The following is a 19834-nucleotide window of genomic DNA, read 5'->3' as shown; positions in this document are numbered from 1 at the left end:
GCTAGTAGGCAGGTGAACTGGAGTTGGAATCCCAAGCATGGCTTCCAATTTTGTGTTCTTGACCTCTGTGCTCGCACCGCGTGGCTGCTGATCGACTCTGGAATACAGTCCTTGTTCTTCACCTTTGCCTTTTCAAAACTGCATTACATGGCCCCGGCGCTCCTTCTCAAATTTGTTCCTTGTTTTATTCAAACTTCTGGTTTCTTATGCATTTTCTTTCGGAGTTTCCTCCCTTTCCTGTCTCTGCTCTTCGAGGCCCTCCTTGCGGAAGGCTTGCTGATGCGCTGTATTTCGCTAGGGCTCCTCTTCCCTGTCTGCGAGTTAGGTCTCCTCTCATTCATATAGTTGCTTAACCTTGTGATGAGAACTTTCTACTCTGAATTTGTTTTTGAGTACTCTGACAGTTGTAATTGGATTTAAAAATGCTCAAAAACGGAAACCGTGTGTTGTGGACGCTCAGGAGATTGGTGTGAATGAATATGAAAATGATCTCTGGTCACCTGCCCTGTTAATGGCAATTTAAGCAGTATTTGACTTTAGTTGGTAGATGACACCCAATAGTTTATTGGAGTTTTTAATTTTGTGTATGTGACAAAACCAGATTTTCTTGTTGTAGGCTATCAAATGAGTTCAATTTTCAGATTCATTTCTAGGTACTTATGATAAGTGGTTTTTTCTTAAAAATTCAGTTTTGTTTTTTTTTTGTATGCACGTGTCTGAGTTATTGACAATTGTACATATGTATAATATATGTATATAAATTCTTAAAATTAATGGTTTGACATTTGAATTCTTTTCGATGCTGTTGAATTAGACATATTGTCAAATGAATTACAATGTTCTCATAAGCTTTCTGGCCTCACACCTTTCTCTGTGCTTATGTAGATACGGGCCTATCCTGCAGTGTCATTTATTCCTTTTTTGTGACACCAGGAAGCTCCAACTTTTTGGTCAGCTGAAATGCCCTCACACAGATTATACATCAGTCTGCTTCCTGAAGAGTTCATGTGAAATTTCAGATTATGTTGAATCTGTCAAGGTTAATGGTTACCATGCAAAGGTTAAAATTTTATATTTCTCTTATATCTGCCTCTGCATCTTGTATTACAGTGTAAGTAATACAAGTATTATATTAAGTAATTAGTTTCTGCTTTACATATAAAAATATAATCTTTTCTATTAGGAGCTGAGAATGTAGGATATCTTGGTGATGGTGATAGGGGGACACATTTGGGGTTTCTTTTTGGAATACTAAATGCATGATTATAAAAGAGTGAGATTGATTCTCAGACTAATTAGTCAGTCTTCCTGCTCTCGACTTCATAAAGGATTAAAGTAATCACAAATACTTCTCTAAAGATAAAAGTTTTAAGCAAGTTTAAAATGAAAGATTTTGAAAATAGATACTGCAGTCACATGGTTCAAGGTTTAAGTGCTGTGAGAAGTTTCTAGCCTGAAGATGACTCCTCAGCCTGCCCTTTTCCCCCGCTGGGAGGTAGCCACTTATCTCTGGAATGATACAAAAGAAACTGTCTGTATAGGAGTAAATTTGAATAAATACTCTTTTTCTTTCCAGTTAGGATGAGGTTCATTGCAAACAGTTTCACTTGCATTTTTCACTCAGTGTATCTCTAATATTCCATAACAGTAAAGAATTTCTTCATTCTTTAAAAAAACCTTTTTGCAGCCTCAAAGTATCTGCTATATATTGCTACATATATAGATTGTATATATTATCATTTATTTAACCTTATTCCCTACTGATGGACATTTAGATTGTTTCCAGTTTTCTACTGTTATACCCATTGAGGCACCCGTTTGAAGGAAGAGAAATAAAAAGTAGATCTTTCTCTCTAGGGAAAAATAAAAATTGAAAACTGAAATGGATGTTTCTTGGGGAATGAAATGGCTTCCTTTTCAGGCCTGATGATTACTTGTGAGAGAAGGATGGGGCCATGTGAAGGTGCTTGCTGGAGCCCCCGGCGACTGTGGGCAGGAAGAGTAGGAATGGCAGTGGTGATTGGCCGCAGCTTCCAGGGCCAGTGTCCGCTCCGCGCGAGGCCACCTCTGTCTGCGGTTAGAAGTTCTGTGCTGGGAAAGGGTTCTTGATATTTGGAAACTCGTCTCTGGGACTGTGGCCTGTAATAGTATATTTAACGTAGGAAATCTGTTAAGGGAATGAACGAAGATCCCTGGGTGTCATCTAGAAGGAAATGTCATGGCCAGCAACACAATATATTTTATGAGGTCATTAAATTTTTCACTGTAGTATTATTGTATGATCAGGCGTAAGATTTAAACTACTGAAATAAATGAAGTTTAACAGATTCCTCCTTCAGCAAACCTCTGCCATCCACATCTGTTCCTTGTGGGTTGTTTGGGTAATAATGGCTTTTTAACAGTGTGGTGTGAATCCTTTCAGACTTTATGTATAAACAGAAATAACATTCATGTATCTTAAAAATGTCAGTCAGAATCCTATTGAATAACAAGTCATGGTAAGAATAACGAAAAGTCAGAATTGAATGTAATAACAAGTGAATAAGGTGATGATGGGATGTCAGGTAAATAATGAGTGCTCTTTGATTCCTTCTGACCAAGGGTGCTATAAATACAGACTGTCATTGTATACAAGTGTAACAGCTGCTAAAGTTGTGTAGCTGGTCTATCAGGTTACTCCTAACAAGTCATTTAAGGTTTCCCAAGCTGTGCCTTTTTTTGTTTGTTTGTTTTTTAACCATAGTAGATACGGCTTACTGAACAGGATGAGTTATCTTTTCTTTGTTATTTTTCAATCATTCTGTCCTAAATATGGGATTTGAGTGTTTTTCTGATAGGCATCAAAAACTTAGTTTTTTAGGTGTTTGGTAGCTATGGCATTTCTCTTTATGCTGGTGCTATATATGCTGCCTGGGTCCACGTGGCTCAGGTTTTTGTAACAAGGGTTCGTTTGCACGGACTCATTTCTGAACGCCTATGATCCTCTTTTGGTCACTCATACACACGTTCCTGGCCATCGTAGAAATAATAGGTGCAAAGGTCATTTGTCTTTGTTCATCCCCATGTTCTGCCACATATTATAGCAGGAAGAATTCCTTGTAGGAAGACTAGAAAATATGGATAAAAAAGCAACAGATTGTTGGGAATGTCATCACCCCGGGTGTGTGTCCTCTAGTTAACTCTGAGAGATTTCTATGTTAATGAGAACACCAACTAGAAAAGCCCAGCTTTATAAATCCTGCTGCCGTATAAGGCAGATACATTTGGTGATAGAAGCATGGAAAATGTGAGTGCTTGAATTTTCTCTGACCTGGATGCTTTGCCAGGTAACCAAGGCTGTGGTAGGGCCTCAACTTAGCAGGTCAGGTGGTTTGTGCACACGAACGGCCAAGTGCTGAGTGGTGTAGCTGTTGGTGATGGGAGCCCCCCATGTGTCAGTAGGTGGGTTAGTATCCACCTCTATTGCTGTTCCTGGTTTCATAATTCAGAGCTTTTATTCTGATTGTGTATCATTGTATTTTTGTAATCTGTCTTTAAGATACTGGATCTTAAGTTTATTAGAAAGAAATATTTAGAAATGCCATAGTTCAAAAACAAACACAAAATGAACCTTTCTTGGTTTGACAGTATTTCAAAGGACGGTGTATTTTATCCCTATGACCCCTGTGAGTCCTGGTACTCTTAGTCTCCTGTTTGCATTGTAGTCTCTTTTTAAACATTAATTAATTAATTAATTAATTTTTGGCTGCATTAGGTCTTCGTTGCTGCACGCGGGCTTTTCTTTAGTTGCAGCGAGCGGGGGCTACTCTTCGTTGCGGTGCACGGGCTTTTCATTACGGTGGCTTCTCTGGCTGCGGCACACGGGCTCTAGGTTTGCCGGCTTCGGTAGTTGCAGCACAGGGGCTCAGTAGTTGTGGCGCGCAGGCTCTAGAGCGCAGGCTCAGTAGTCGTGGCTCATGGGTTCAGTTGCTCTGCAGCATGTGGCATCTTCCTGGACCAGAGCTCAAACCCGTGTCCCCTGCATTGGCAGGTGGATTCTTAGCCACTGCGCCACCAGGGAAGCTCCCTGCATTGTAGTCCCTTGATGACTAGAGTGGATTTTTAAATTCATGGTCACCTTGATAATCAAATATAAGAGCAGATTTTGGAACACATGAAGGTAGTTACTACAGTTTTAGTTTTAAGAAAAAGCCTGGCAGTGGTCTGTAGTGATTTAACATGTATTGTAAATACCATTGTGAAAGACTTACTTCAAATACTTCTAAACCATTTTAATGGTTTAATGGACTTGACTTTTTTCCTGCAAAGAGAGTGATTTTGAACCTTTATTCTTTTATGAACCAGAGAAATTAGAAATGGCAAAAGAAAGATTTAGGCTTTTCTGCAGTGATTTATATAAATATCTATATTGTAACTGTTCCTGAAATTGGTTTGGTTCTGATGGAAAGGGAGAGATCACCATGGTCTTAAACTAGTTGAGCCACCTTATTGTTTATGGCAAAAAAGCTTTTTGTAAGCTTTCTGTTTCTTGTTAAGGACTTGTTCAGTTGTCGCTGTTTAATAATCCCTGGTTTTATTGTGCCTAGATAGTGCATCCTGTATGTATTTGGGGCCGCACCTGCATATGCACGTGTGCATGGACATCCGCGGCGCACGGCTCCAGGAGGCCCCATTCACACAGGCACAGTGTGATTGCCATTCCCTGCGCTGCCTCAGGAAGTCTCCTGTGTGTGTGACGGATGCTCCCTGGAACGGTGCAGTACGAGATGCTAATATCTTGGTGCTTTAACATTTTCACACTTTTGTATGACTTTCCCTTCATTTAATCTTTACAACAGCCTTGTCAAAGAGTGTCTTGTGTGGTGAGTATCATTAGTCTCATTTTATAGATGCATGAACTGAGATTCAGAGTTAGTTCCTTTTCCTGAATCTGCTGAATCTGCTTTCTTTGCTGTGAAATGATCTGCAGTCTTTAAGGACAGAGGGCTTGGTGTGAGAATACACCTGGAACTCAAAGCCCATTCTGCCTTCCAAGGAAGTTAGGCAGTCCCTTTCCTTGGAAGTAATGCTATTACACGCAGTTTTAAGATTAAATGAATTAAAATGGCAAAGCTTTATATGCAGTAAATGCTCAACTAATGACAGTTGCACTAATGATAAAGGTAGTAATGCTTTATGAGTCACACACTGCTTTTCAAAGACCATGAGATCCGTCGTCCCTCGGCAGAGCAGGGACGTGCACAGCAGTAGTGTCCGTGTAAACGAGAGGCCAGCCTCGGGAGCAGCCTCACGTCAGTGTTGTGTGGGGGGTCAGGAGGAGCCAGGGAGCTGGGGTGCGGTCGCTGGGGAGCCCATTAGGCTCGCTCGTCTTCCCTTTGTTTTTAGTGATAACATGCAAAGCACCACCTGTAGGGCAGTCTGTTTTTAAAAGGGTGCTCCCCAGGGAGATCAGCTCGGTGCTTTGTGACCGCCTGGAGGGGTGGGATAGGGAGGGTGGGAGGGAGACGCAAAAGGGAGGGGATATGGGAACATATGTATATGTATAACTGATTAAATTTGTTATAAAAAATAAATAAATAAAAGGGTGCTCCCTCTTGAGGCCAGCCTGGAATCATACTACATTAAAGTTTGAGCAATTTTGAATCTGCTGCAAAAATCCTGACAAGTACCAACAGCTGAGAAAAGGTGCCAACTCTCACGTACAGGGTCTTAACTCACGCTGAACTGAATTTTTGTCAGCCCTCAGAATGAATCTGTGCAGTGGCTTCCCACTGTCCTAAACGTAAGGGCAGGAATTGAGCAGGTTTGAGCCCTAAGTGGTTTTAAGCCTAGGCACAATTTCTCCCAATGGTGTAGCATGTTAGGAATGCTCAAGTTTTTTTTGTGATACTGCTCAAGGGTTAGGACTGGGCATACATTTTCATTTATAAGAAAAAATGATTACATGCCTTAAGAATAACCAAACCAAAAAATGGATGGTTTTATTTGTTGCAGTGTTTCCAGTTAGTCCTTCAAATTGAAGTTCAGGGTCATCTTTAAAGTCCCTGTGTAGTCATCTGCAGTCTAGTTACTGTTGTTTCAGGGGACTTCGGGTTGTCTTCATGTGACCGCCTTATCTGTGAGAGAAAGTGAATTCCACGTTTCGTCAAAGGAATAGGAGCGTATCTCTTGCCACGGATTATCCTTGTGATCTCTTATTTTGTTTCCTGCATCTTAGGTGAGTAGAATGGATTCAGTCCCCAAGTGTACAGATTTAATTCCCTGTGGAGCAGCATTTGGCTGTAGACTCTGGGCAGTGTGATAGACAGATAATGCCCCCTTCCCCAGGGTGTTCATGCTTTAATTCCTGGACCCTGTCAGTGTGTTACCCCTCATGGCTCGGGGGAATTCAGGTTGCTAATTAGCTGACTTTGATAGGGAGAGTGTCCTGTATCACCCTGATGGGCCCAGTGTGATCACAGGGTTCCTTAAAAGTGGAAGAAAGAGGCAGACTGAGGACTCAGCCTGGTGTGGCTGAAGATGGAGAAAAGGGTCATAAGCTGAAGAAAGCAGACGGACCCTAGACTTTTGAAAATGCAAGAGTAACCCCCCCTCTTAGAGCCTCCAGAAAGGAATGCAGCCCTGCCTGCACCCTGATCTTAGCCCAGTGAGACCTGTTTTAGAGTGTGACCTCCAGGACTGTAATATAATGAACCTGTGTGGTTTTAGGCAGTTTCAGTTGCGGTAATTTGTTAAGGCAGTGATAGAAAATGTATACAGGTAATAACACATTGTGATCATTTGATTCCTTAGTGAAATGATTGCTAAGCAACCCCTTCCCCCAACAAAATATTTAGATGACATTTACAAAGCTGATAAAAAAAATAGTACTGCTGTGTTTATTTTTATTAAAAAAATTTTTTTAAAGGCTTGATTTAGAGCATTTATATTAGTGTCATTTTAATTTATTTATTTATTTTTGGCTTCATTGCTGCGCTCGGGCTTTCTCCAGTTGCAGAGAGCGGGGGCTACTCTTTGTCGCGGTGCGCGGGCTCTAGGCGTGTGGGCTTCAGTAGTTGTGGCACGTGGGCTCAGTAGTTGTGGCTCGTGGGCTCTAGAGCGCAGGCTCAGTATTTGTGACGCATGGGCTTATTTGCTCCACGGCATGTGGGACCTTCACGGACCAGGGCTCGAACCCGTGTCCACTGCATTGACAGGCGGATTCTTAGCCACTGTGCCAACAGGGAAGTCCTACTGCTGTTTTTAAATGGGGGTGGTCTTGAGCCCTACCAAGTGGGATTTTCTCTCATTTTTGCAGCATCCTGGAGTTACCTCTGAGTTTTTGGAGCTTCGTCCTTTTTTTTAATGACAGAAGTGGTGTATTGGGTAGGTGAATCAAAATGGTATACAGATGCTGTTGAAGTTGGGAGAACCGCAAGTATGAAGACCATCTTGAAGTTAGTTGTTGTAATCTAGCTAAAATTGATAAGGATGGTGATAGAATGGAATTTTCACTGAGAGCGGTGGGAGTAATTGAAGCAAGTAGCTGCCCTGCAGGGTGAGGGCTGTGTAGAAGGCTTTGGGTGTATTGTGTTTGAAGTGATGGTGGGGACCCCCGGCCCTGTGAAATTAATCTAGTAATTTATTAAATGCACTGGAAAATTTGTACTGAAGAGGAGGGTGACTTTGAATCAGCAGAGCAGGAGAAAGGAGAAATACATACCTGCCCTCAAAATCCTGAGGCAGTATGCTGGAGGAAGGCATGGACAAAATTAACAGCTATTTAAGTTGCTTTTCTGGCAGATGGAAGCTGGGGTCCTTGTGAATTTGCTACATGGAATCCTTCCAGTTTGGGGGAAAGAGTCTTATATTTGAAGAAGTTGTATATACTCTTTGTTCTCAGTAGGAAAGAAAGACTATCTCTCTGCATTCACTGTAAATAGACATAAGTAAATTTCTACCCTAGGCTCCCCTGCTGTAAAAAATGGAAAAATGACAGTAAGGTAGTTGGATAAGGTAAATTATTAGAGATTATTATTTTTGAAGATATTTTTGTTCTTCCAGAACACACATACCTCCCCACACAACACACATTAAAATAAAACCAAATGCTCTGTAGAAACATAAGGTTGTCTTTCTGGCTATTCCTGCTGTTCTCTGGTGTTCAGTGTGTCACATTTTTAGGGCAGCAGCAACGTTTATATGGCTTATTTAGCGTTTTTTACTGTTGCTCTCTTCCAAAATTATTTTCTGCTAAATGAGTAATACAACAAATCCATTGAATTTTTTAGGGCCTGTTTGTATATCTCGTTTTCCCTCCGTGTTCCTACAGCTCAGGGACTGCATTTTCCAATAAATGTTTTTTGATGGTCTGGTCTCCTTTCCGTTTGAAATGCCACCGACAAGAAAAGCTAACCTTTACCATTGCTTCGCCCTGGCACTCGGTTCAAGAATTTGGCTTTGCCGTCTCCCTGTCCCTTCGTTCCGTGTGGGTCTCTATTTTTAGCCTCTGCCTACCATGTCTACGTGAAATTTAATGAGTGCTTCATTGGTTTTATTCTGTCCTTTCCCAGGTGTGCTAATAATTATTGAAGTCTATACAGGGGAAGCAAGGGAACCAGAAAGATGTTGTGTTTCAGTTAACAAGCTCATGTTTAAGCTGACGCCCAGTGGCTGAGGCTACCAGGCATCCTTCTGTCTAAGAGTGTGACCCAGTGATGCATCTCCTGAGAAGGAACTTTAATTAATTAATTAATTAATTAATTTTTGGCTGCGTTGGGTCTTCGTTGCTGCGCGTGGGCTTTCTCTAGTTGCGGCGAGCGGGGGCTTCTCTTGTTGCGGAGCACGGGCTCTACGCGTGCGGGCTTCAGTAGTTGTGGCTCGCGGGCTCTAGAACGCAGGCTCGGTAGTTGTGGTACACGGGCTTCGTTGCTCCGCGGCCTGTGGGATCTTCCCGGACCAGGGCTCGAACCCGTGCCCCTTGCATTGACAGGCGGATTCTTAGCCATGGCTCCACCAGGAAAGTCCCCCTGAGCAAGAGCTTTAAGATGGCAGAATTGGCGCCTGCTGCCCTCAGACTCCTAGTTGCTGTTGGCCGTCTAACTTTCCTCTGTGATCATGGTGGACAGCTCTCCTAGCACGGAGAAGCTGGTGACAAGGGTTTAACATTTTGCGAAGAAACTAAGATAAAACACAGTCACATACTTAGAAGTTTTAAAAAAAGCGGGGGTCATTGCAGGATATAGCAACTCCCGTCAGATCCGTGGGACTGTGGGTGTTTTGGCTGGCGTGTATCAGGGTCTCGTGTGTCCTCAGTTCATTTTACTGCCTGACTGTCTTTCGTTCTCTGATGGACCTGAATGTAGTCTTTCTGGTTTTCAGGTTTGTATGAGTCTAGTTTGTACAGGAAAGGAAAACCACACGGTACTTTGAACAGGGAAAGTTTAATGTGAAGAATTGTTAGCTGTAATGGGATTGGCTAGTAAGTAAAGAGAGCCCTAAAGAATATAGAAATGGTATAAGGAGCAGCCACTACTCCTGGGGCTGGGATTGAGCACTCCAGGAAGAGGCCCGCCTGGCGCTGAGATCCAGGCCTTGTTGGGAGGGTGTGTGGCTCATTGGATGTCAGAGAAGTTGCTCTGGTGCCTCCTTGATGGAATTTTCCAGAAATCTGCTCTCTGGGGTATGAGGCAAAAATGCTAGAGAGGTGTTTCACCAGAGGCTGCTTTCCGCAAAGTGGCCAGGGCGGCTGCTGAGGGAGCCAGGTGCCGGGAACCCTCTTGCTCTGTGGGAGCCCGCCGAGCCATGGCTGGGCTGTCCAAGGTCAGGAGGCCGCAGGAGGAGTGAGGTGGAAAGTCCGCGCGAGGGGCCGAGAGGGACAGGAGGAGGGGCAGGGCAAGGGGGTGAAGCCTTGTTTGTGGGGCCTGTTCGGTCTGGGAAGAAAGTGGTGCTGGTGGGTGTTAGCAAGTTGTGACCCGTGGGTTACGCTGGGCCCGCTGTCTGTTTCTGTGTAGCCTACAAACTAAGAAGGGTGTTTACATTTTCAGATGGTTGGAAAAATACTAAAAGAAGAGTACTGTTTCATGATGTGAAAATTCTATGTAATTCAGGTTTCAAGGGTCCATAAATAAAATTTCTGGGACATAGCCACACTGTTTGATTTATAAGTTGTTTGTAGCTGCTTTTGCTCCAGAAGCACACAGTTCAGAAGTTGTGATGGAAACTATGGCTTGCAAATCCTAAAATACTTGCTCTCTGACCTTTTATAGAAAAAGTTAGCTCAAGGACTGGAGACACTGAAGATTCAGTGTAGTGGGAGAAGGATCAGCAAATGAGATGTGAGATGCGCTTGGAGAAGGAAGTAGGGATTCCGAGGGGCCGTGGGTGGGCAGGTCCTCAGAGGTAAGACAGTTGCCGTTATCGGAGTTCTGGTGCTCGAGCACTTGTTGAAGGTGCCCAGGATGATGGTGAGAGCTGGCGGCAGAGAACCTGCAGCTGAGGTGCCAGAGTCCCCACTGACACTGGGGGAGTGGACACCTCAGGGTCCTCAGTGTGCGGATGGGGAGATCAGCGTGCACAGATAGGAGAGCGGAGCGCGAGGTAGAGATGCACAGCGTCTTCCGCACCTTTTCCAACAAGAGTGAAAAGCAGTCGCTATCAATCTTCTAGGTCTTCTTGAACACGGAAGACTATGTATGTATATGTGTTTTCTCTAGCTTCTTATTTTTATATGTGTGTGTGTATATACATGTATATGTATATACACACACATATATATTTTATATGTATATATTTTAAACGCGTATCATGAGTTTACATTGATTCCAGTTCCATCCAGCTCACAAGGTATATCCTCGCAGTCTTGCCCCGGTCTTTCCATGCTTTGGTTTCCCTCAGAAACACCATAGGGTTATTGAGATCTCATTGACAATTGGCACCTAACATCCGCAGTATTTTATGTATGTTTATTGTATCTTATTGCTAGATTTCTATACATTTGATGAATGTTTCTTGAAATGGAAACATGTTCTTTTGTGAGAGGACTAAGTAGGTCTGTATTAAATCATAAAAACAGCCGTTGAGCACATGGTGTGTGTTATGGACTGTCACAGGCAGTTTACGTAGATTATCCCATATATTTCTCACTGATCCTGAGGTAGTTATTATTATTAATATTGGGTTTACCATGTAGTAACTGAGGCCTAGAGAGATGGATTATGTTTCCTGAGGCTGCATAGCTGGGAAGCTGTACAATTAGGGTTCCGACCCAGAACCCACACAGTATCCTATGAGCCTTTATTTAAGTATAATTTTTATTTTAAAAGAGCACTTTCTGTTAGAATATGACTCCTAATGAACATACAACTTGATGCGAAGTTACGATTTGATATACTAATACTCATTCTACAAATGATCCTTGTAAGGGTAGCAAAGAGTAAAGTGAAATTAAGTTATATTCCTGTTGATGTGGCTCCTGTTGAATTCTGACCAGAATTTCACATTGCGGAGGGTTGTGGCTCAGCACTGTAACCTCTGTGCCTATCAGAGTTCCTGAGACTAGGTTATCAGTTTTTGTTTATTAAATGAGGAAATCATCAAGTAGAGTCTTTTTGTGCAAAACACTTAAAAATTAAAATATCCAAACGTAAGGTAATACTAGTTGCTTTGAGTAACTTTTTGTTGAGGGAACATTTAGTGTTTTAAATACGCTATTAATAAACATGATTTTACTCACCCATTTTGACTACTGTTTATAGTTTGAAGACCAGTCTAATTTCATTTTAAAATGAAACGGTTTCTTACATTACTAGAGATCTTTAGTTCTGTGAATTCGTTTTAGCCAAGTTAAAAGTAATTTTTCATCATTTTTTCTGAAAATATGCTAACTATTTAAGAGACTGAGTTCCTTGAGCAGAGACTGTCTGTGTGCGCTGGAGCCATCCTTGGGCGTTCTTTCCTCAGCGTGCCTGTGTCGTGCTCATCTTGCCGGATCCGTGGTGAAGAAGTGTTGAGTGCAGGCTGGAGGGAGGTACTGAGCTATAGTTTTAAAAGCTTTTGCAGGCATTTTGATTGCTTAGTTTGGACAGTTTTCTCAAAATGAGATTTATTAACTAAAGGAACCACGGATGACAAATTAATCATTTGAACTTAAGGTGAAGCTCTTAGCACTTACTTCAGAGCCCACATAGCATTGTTACGGTCATCTTAGGACGACAGTTCATTTCTCAGAACTTCTTAAACTTTCTCTGGGTTGTGAGTAAAAATAAGGATAGAACTATTTGTCCCCATAAATGAAATGAAGCTATAGTATCAATGTGGTGTGTGTGTGTGTTTGCATTTCTCAAGGGTCTCAGACCTGCATTTCTAGTCATTTTATTTCTGACAATGTGAATATTAGTAGTAGTGCATGACATAAGATCTATGAATAAGGCTGAAATATCTCTGTATTTAGGAAATTAGAACAATTTACTCTTTCTCAGTTGGTTTTCTTCATTCATATGGTGCAGGTAATACCACCTGTCCTGAAATACCCTAAGGTAATTATGCTATTATGTGAGTTGGTACTGAAATATAACAAGGTGTTTTTGTTTTATGCAGCTTTTACTAGTGTCTGTCTGTAGATAAAGTGACCATCATGGACTTCAGAAAGATGCCATTTTATAGAACTACCATACGACCCAGCAATTCCACTACCGGGCATATACCCTGAGAAAACCATAAAAGAGTCATGTACCACGATGTTCATTGCAGCTCTATTTACAATAGCCAGGACATGGAAGTGTCCATCGACAGATGAATGGATAAAGAAGACGTGGCACATATATACAATGGAATATTACTCAGCCATAAAAACGAAATGAAATTGAGTTATTTGTAGTGAGGTGGATGGACCTAGAGTCTGTCATACGGAGTGAAGTAAGTCAGAAAGAGAAAAACAAATACCGTATGTTAACACATATATATGGAATCTAAGGAAGAAAAAAAAAAAGGTTATGAAGAACCTAGGGGCAAGACGGGAATAAAGACACAGACCTACTAAGAGAATGGACTTGAGGATATGGGGAAGGGGAAGGGTAAGCTGTGACAAAGTGAGAGAGAGGCATGGACATGTATACACTACCAAACGTAAAATAGATAGCTAATGGGAAGCAGCCGTATAGCACAGCGAGATCAGCTCGGTGCTTTGTGACCACCTAGAGGGGTGGGATAGGGAGGGTGGGAGAGAGACGCAAGAGGGAGGAGATATGGGGATATATGTATACGTATAGCTAATTCACTTTGTTATACAGCAGAAACTAACACACCATTGTAGAGCAATTATACTCCAATAAAGATGTTAAAAAAAGCCATTTTATAATACTGGAAAACTGTAGTTAACCTACTTACATTCTTTATCTTTGCTTACTAAAGCATTTACTTAGACTTTTTGAAAGTTTTTAAAGGTGCCATCAAAATAATTTGATGTAATGACTGTGTCCCAGTTGAAAAAACCAAAACCAGAAAAGATAACCACTTGCTCAAAATCATACTGTGTGACAAGGCCAGTCTTTGCATTACACAGTACGTTAATACATAGAAAGAACATCTTTGGCGTGAGCTCATCTTCTGGTTTATTTTATAACGAAATATTGGAACAAATTAGAGGAAGGGAACAGATACAAATCATCTGAACTGATGAGTAGTTTCCAAGCCATGTAGTTTTGCTTTGGAGTATTCTTTTATTTTTATTTGAATATTGTCCTGTGTGAATTCATAATTTTTCCAATAAGCCCCACTTTGAAAGCATGACCCAAGAGGAGCTGAAAATGCGTGTGCTTTTCTCTCATGTTTCCCCATCCATCTCATTATATCCTAAGAACATGGTCACTTAACGGACCGAAAGCAGACAGCACAGCTGCCGTTTCAGTGTTCTGGTTCAGACTTTTCCCGAGTTAGAGGAGGTAAACAACTTGCAGGCTGTGGCTCCTATGAGGATTGTTTTTAAGTGTTAAGGATTGTAGTATAGCACTTCTTAATACTTCTTGAAAAATTGAAAGATGTTAAGTAAATATCCTCAAACCTGATGAGTTTATTCCCCGAGGATTGGTTTTGTTAGGTCACAGACACGTGTATAGTGAGGGTGTTTGTGGTCTACGATTAGGGCTGTGCTCAGTGACCACGTGCTTGCGCGGCAGTGGTAGAGGTTTGACAAGGCCGTAGATTCAGATCTTTGAGTAAGAGGAGAGGAGAGACTTCTGGAGCTATATGAAGTTCTGTAATTTTCAAAATAAAAAAATTTCAGATTGAGTTGCTTCATATCTCTTCTTTTAAAAAAATGTGTATTTCTTTATCCCCTCACGTCCTGTACCTTGACCTCTTCAGCGAGCCACCGCCTACTGCTTCTCTGTCCATCTGTGAGTTCATGCAGTTGTCCACTGTCCCAGGTGGGGAGGAGGGGAGAATTAGAAGAATGAGGGGCGCTGTGGGGCAAGGCAGCGGGAGCAGCTCTGGAGTCGTGGGGTTGAGAAGGTAACTGAGAAGTCCGCATCTGTGCATCTAGGCCTCTTAGCACTTGCCGAATGTCAGAGTGTCTAGTGTGGACGCTTGAACAGATTTTCTTTCGTTTCTTCAGACTGTCTGTGGTAGTGAACTGAAGGGCTGGTGAGGAGACAGTGGCTTATCAGTTTGCCTTTCTTCCTGGCGCTGCAGCTGCAGGGTTCACACTCTCCCTCTAGAATCGTGTCTCACACAGGCCACTCGCTAGGTGATAACTGCGCCAGATTCCAGAACTGGTCCTTCTTTGTGTTCCCTCTTTGGTCTTCTGGATTGAAAAATGAAAGTTTGGAATGTTCACTGTGTCATAGAAGTGAAAGAAAGTGAAGTATTTACTGGATTTGTGTATTATTAGGAGCTTTATATGTAACGCACTCTTTACTCTTCACAAATTGATGATGTGATTATTATTTTTCCCATTATATTGATAGGGAAACTGAAGATCACAGGTTAAACAGTTTACCCGAGGCTGTACAGTCAGTAAATGACATCAGATGCTTCATTTCCCTCGAATCCAGGGGTCCCCAGCCCCCGGGCCGCAGACCTGTTCGGAGCCGGGCCGCGCAGCAGGAGGTGAGAGGCGGGTGACCCAGCCAGCCTTCGCCTGCCGCTGCCCACCACTCGCGCCCCCGCCCCCGTCCGTGGAAAAATTGTCTTCCACGAAACTGGTCCCTGGTGGCCAAAAGGTTGGGGACCTCTCTTCTAATCCATTCTTCTGTCTTTGGAACCAAGAGTACAAAAGGGAGGGGAAAAAAGGAACTGTGAGAGGTTGAGGAGAAGGAAGGAGATCTGAACTGAACATCTTTTCAGCTAAGAGAATGAAAGGCTCTTCTGAGTGAGAGGTCAGGAGCCTCTGGGCCAGCTGTTGTGTTTCAGGGGGGTCCATGGCTTGACAGACCGCATTTGCGTTGTGGCTTACCCCTGCCAGCTGTGAGCTTGTCTCGTGGTCTTTGAACTTTGTTCTCATCAATAAGATAAGGTTAGTGCTTCTTCGTAGGGATGCTGAAGAAAGACTCCAGTGCCTGGTAGGTAGAGGTGCATAGGGAATTGCATGTGTGTGTTATTAGTACTGAAACAAGGGCAAGCTTTGCATTATCTTTGGACGTGGAGTTAAATCAGATGTTCTCAGCAGCTTTTGGCATGGAGTAGCGAACCTTGGCTCACCCTATTTTTTCTTTTTCGTCCTTTCATAAGTCTCTATGTTTCCTCATGTCTGTCTGTCACTGAGAAAGGTTCCCGTGCGGTTCTCTCTGTACTCAGAGCGGTCTTGGTCCATGACTCCCATGGCAAGATCCTTGAGGGCTTGAGGAAGAAGGAGCCTATGTTCGTGCCCTCCTGTAGTGTGTTCTCCTTTGTTTGGGTCACCAGTCTCCTTCCCCGAAAGCTGGGTGGGCTGCGTCCCCACCTCTGCGGGGACAGGAGCACAGGGAGTGACTGCTGGCCACCCGTGCCAGGAAGGCAGGGGAGGGGTCAGCCTTCCGCCTGTTCTCTTCCCGCCCCCGTGGCGTCTGTCTGCCACCGGCTTGCTTCCTGCCTCCTTTGACTTGGCTTTAACCTTCCATAAAACATCCCTAAGCTGCCTGAAAGACACCATGATGTTGAATGGGGCTGCCAGTAGTTCTTTCCCACAGCCAGGTACATTAAAGTCGCAGACCTAATTTTGAAAGCATGGCAAGCAGCTTTTGGAGCACTTGGAAATCATGTCAGGTGAGCTTATGTGAATGTGCCCTTTGCTCCTCCACCCTCAGGAGTGAAAACTGTTCTTAGCCTGTTCACAAAGCTGTTCACAGCTTCCTTCTGGGACATAACTGCTTAAGCTGTTCAGTCCTTTATTCTGACACTTTGTCCTTTTCTACCTTTACCCTTTCTTCTTTCTCTCAGAATCCTTATTTTGCTTTTATTGTTTATGCAGGACTTGAACACCCCTCAATTTTTTTTTTCTTCTATGCTACAGAAAATGGCAGGAGTGGGGCAGAAAAAATTGTGATTGAAGTAACAGAAATGCTGAGGCACAGACACTCATTCCTAGATAACTAAAACTCAGTTGTATTCAATGCAGGTTTAACTGATGCCAAAATAGCAGAGAAATCAGAGCCCTTGGGAACCTTAGGAATCAGAGAATTAGCCTCTTCGTTTCACAGGTGAGGAAGTGATGTTCTGGAGGGTTGCCCAGAGCCATACAGCAAAGTTATCAATGGGATCAAGGCTAGACCTTGGTCTCTTGACTTGTGTTTGGCACTTTTCCATGATCGAGATGGAATTATCTCAGAATTAACAACTGGCAAACACATTCCATGACCTAATGCTGTAATGGCTTTTTAAATACTGTTTGCTTTACTCATAAAAAATGAACTGTATTTCAAGTTAGGAGATTATTATTGTTTGCCTTACTCATAAAAAATGAACTGTATTTCAAGTTAGGAGATGATTGTTGAATTATCAAAATATTCACTACAGATTTAACTTGCAAACTCCTCATATGTACATTGATTATAATCAATTTAAAATCTCATGGTCCAGTAGTCAGGGGATTGGTTACTTGGTGCATCTGTCTGATGGAATATCACGCCCCTGGATTTTGGAAGAATTTTTGATGGCATGAATAAATGCTTAAGACATATTAAGTGAAAGTCTGAAATAATATATACAGTATAATACCAACATTGTGTTAAAAAAATAAGAATATTGATGCTTAGAAAGTAAATAATAACAGTGACTCTTCAAAGGTTAGGCTTATCAATAATTTTTATTTATTTTACTTGGTTTTCAGGTTTGCTGCAAATGCATATACTACTTTTATAATCAAATCAGTGAATATTATAAAATGTAATTTATAATTATACATATAATTTATATGTACTATGTGATTCATTTTTCACTCAGTTTTTCAGAACATTGTATATGATAAAATGACATCTTTCAAGCTCTGTAGTGTAAATTACTATATTATGATCTCTTTTGTTCCGTGGTTTTTCTGCTGTAGACTTATTTTATTTGTTAAATGTATTTTTATTCCTTAGGAAACTATTCTCCATGTGTCTTTATTGTACTTCATCTGGTCTAAATAAATATATATAGCTGTCTTCATTTTTACCTTGTCAGTTTTGTTCAAATAATGCAAATACACAGTTTAGAAAGTTAAGTGATACTTCCAGCCTTGGAGACAAAGCATAGCAGTTCCTGGCTTCACCTGTCCCCGCCCCAGGAGGCTCAACACTCCAGAGGGAACTTAAAAAGATAGCTTTTACGTCCTGCTACAGGTGAAGGGTTAACTCCCATACCCCCTTTACCTCCCTCTCATCCTCCCAGTGTGGGTAAATGACTATTCAAATTAAATCAGCAATCATGTTTTCTGTTATGACTATGTAAATATTGCCTTCCACAGACCAAATAATGTATTCCAGTTCTAACAGTCCCTTTCTTTTATGGTTTTGGTTTTCCCTTCACATCCTGTTTGAGTCATTCAGTGCGCTTCTCATTGTCTGAAATCCTTCCCTGGCTTGCCCCGTCTGCAGGAGGAGGTCCAGGCTCCATGTGCTGTGGCCTGCGAGTTTGCCAGGCCCCTTGGTCCCTCTGGCCTCAGGAGCACTGCTTTCTGTCTCCAGGCTCACCTCTGCGGTGCTGTTTGCAGTGTTTGAGCGGGTGTAATGCCCCTGTCCCTTCTACATCCCGAAATGCCTTTCCTGCTTTCTGCTCTCTGCTGCGCAGGCCTTCTTTAGGCAACTCTTGCGGTCCTTCCATCCCCTCCCCTGCCCCCACTGTGTCTGGGCTGGGTGCCCCCTAACACCTTGTGCAATTGCTGTGCTCTGTTCATGTGAGTTTGTAGTTGTTTATGCCAGCTGCATGCCACATGTGCTCTGGGGTCCTTGAGGTCTCCTAGGATCTTTTCAAGGGTCTGAGAGGTCAAGTACTGGGTTCTTCTACTATAACATCTGAAAACACCTAATGTTTTGCAAAACAGCAGGGCTTGTGGGAAAAATAGCGTTGGGGCGTGCCACTCAAAGCCTGTGCAACCAGCTTACCAGCAGAAACAGTACCAATCCTAATAAAATTTCTGGGACAGCTAAACCTCTCCTGGGGTTTGCAGCTGGCATCACGGTCAGTCAGGCCTTCACAGCCTTAACCCCTAGGGTTCATCGTCCTCCTTTGACATTGAGGCCCTGGAAGACCATTTGCTTATGGATTATCATTCTATTTGCATATAGATGTCATTTTTATTAAAATTAAAAAATCGGAACCTGGGTTTAGCCTTCATTAGTCTGTTGTTTTAATTCAGGGAAAACGTCTTAGCATTTTAACATCTGCATCCACAGTCCCCCAGATCCCTTGAAGACGCTGTACCATCATCTAATTGTCTTACATAGGAAGGTACGCTATTCTAAGCTTTTTGCTTGAAGTCTTTATGAACTGGTATGGTGTGCCTTTAGTGTGGAAGCTTGTGCCTTCCTGTCACTTCAGAACACGAGCATGTATTGTAAAACGACCACACCTTCATTATCTCCACGTCATTACCGTGTATGCTGAACGTGTGAGCTCATTTGTGTTGAAGAAACATGCACTGCAGCAGGTTGTACCTCCTATTCCAGGAAGCCTTTCCTGACTTCCTCCCTCCTGCATACCCTTTCAGCTTTCTGTTCGGATCTGTTTCTTTCCTACCAGACCAGAGAGAAAGGAGTCTGGGAAATCTGATTTCGCAGTTGGGCGCTACACCCTGTTGACAAGGTGATGTATTTTCCAGCCTTCTGAGTGCCTGGTCTGTTGCAGTAGATCTGAAACAGATGCACTGCACTTTCTAAAATGGAAAAGTAATTTCCCTTGTTAATACCTGACTGACTCTGCTGCCTGTAGTAGATGTTCCTAAACTAGAGTGGACTCCTGGGTCTCTAGGAGCTCAGGAGCCTTCTGAAATTGTATGCACCACTTCTAATTTGTTCATTTTTTTAGTAGAGGAGAGTTTGTGATCAAACTCTCAAAAGAAATCACTGGCCTACAGGATGAAGTCTACCCAGCTCTGTGTACTTTCCCTGCTGTCTTGACTTAGGCTGAGCTGTTTCCTCAGCCTGTAATTCCCTAACTCCCTTTACTGTGTTGCACAGTCCCTGCCCTTAAGAAAGCTTCCTTGATCCCGGAGCCAGTTCCCTCTGGGCTCCGTGGGCTCCTTCAGCAGCCTTGTGTCACGTGAGCTGTAGCTCCCCACCCCTTTACGGACGGTTTCTCACTTGACAGTGGGCGTGCCAGGGCCTTCTTCCCAGGCTTACGGTGGCGTTGGTGAGGTGGTACACAGATGTCAGCAAATGGTGCTAGTCCCTGCGTGCTTGGGTCT

The 19834-nt window shown here is 42.7% G+C and overlaps 1 protein-coding gene across 21 annotated transcripts in view; it reads left to right on the top strand.

Annotated features, from left to right (window-relative positions):
* PCMTD1 (protein-L-isoaspartate (D-aspartate) O-methyltransferase domain containing 1) overlaps positions 1-19834 on the top strand; it is a 61656-nt gene that overhangs the window by 4827 nt on the left and 36995 nt on the right. For 3 of the 21 annotated variants that reach the window (XM_060115678.1, XM_060115676.1, XM_060115677.1), the window contains 2 exons: positions 12577-12894; positions 16571-16652. The exons of 8 other annotated variants lie outside the window; for them this stretch is intronic. The gene's annotated coding sequence lies outside the window, so the exon portion shown is untranslated. Of the gene's footprint in view, positions 1-4586; positions 4863-6082; positions 6218-12576; positions 12895-13232; positions 15085-16570; positions 16653-19834 lie in introns of those variants that run through there. 10 more of the 21 variants (XM_060115667.1, XM_060115668.1, XM_060115680.1 and 7 more) reach the window with 8 other exon arrangements.

Source organism: Mesoplodon densirostris, chromosome 13, assembly GCF_025265405.1.
Source record: "Mesoplodon densirostris isolate mMesDen1 chromosome 13, mMesDen1 primary haplotype, whole genome shotgun sequence".
NCBI classification, from domain to species: Eukaryota; Metazoa; Chordata; class Mammalia; order Artiodactyla; family Ziphiidae; genus Mesoplodon; species Mesoplodon densirostris.
Note: the sequence above shows the minus strand (reverse complement) of the source record. Positions and strands in the feature narration are given on the sequence as shown.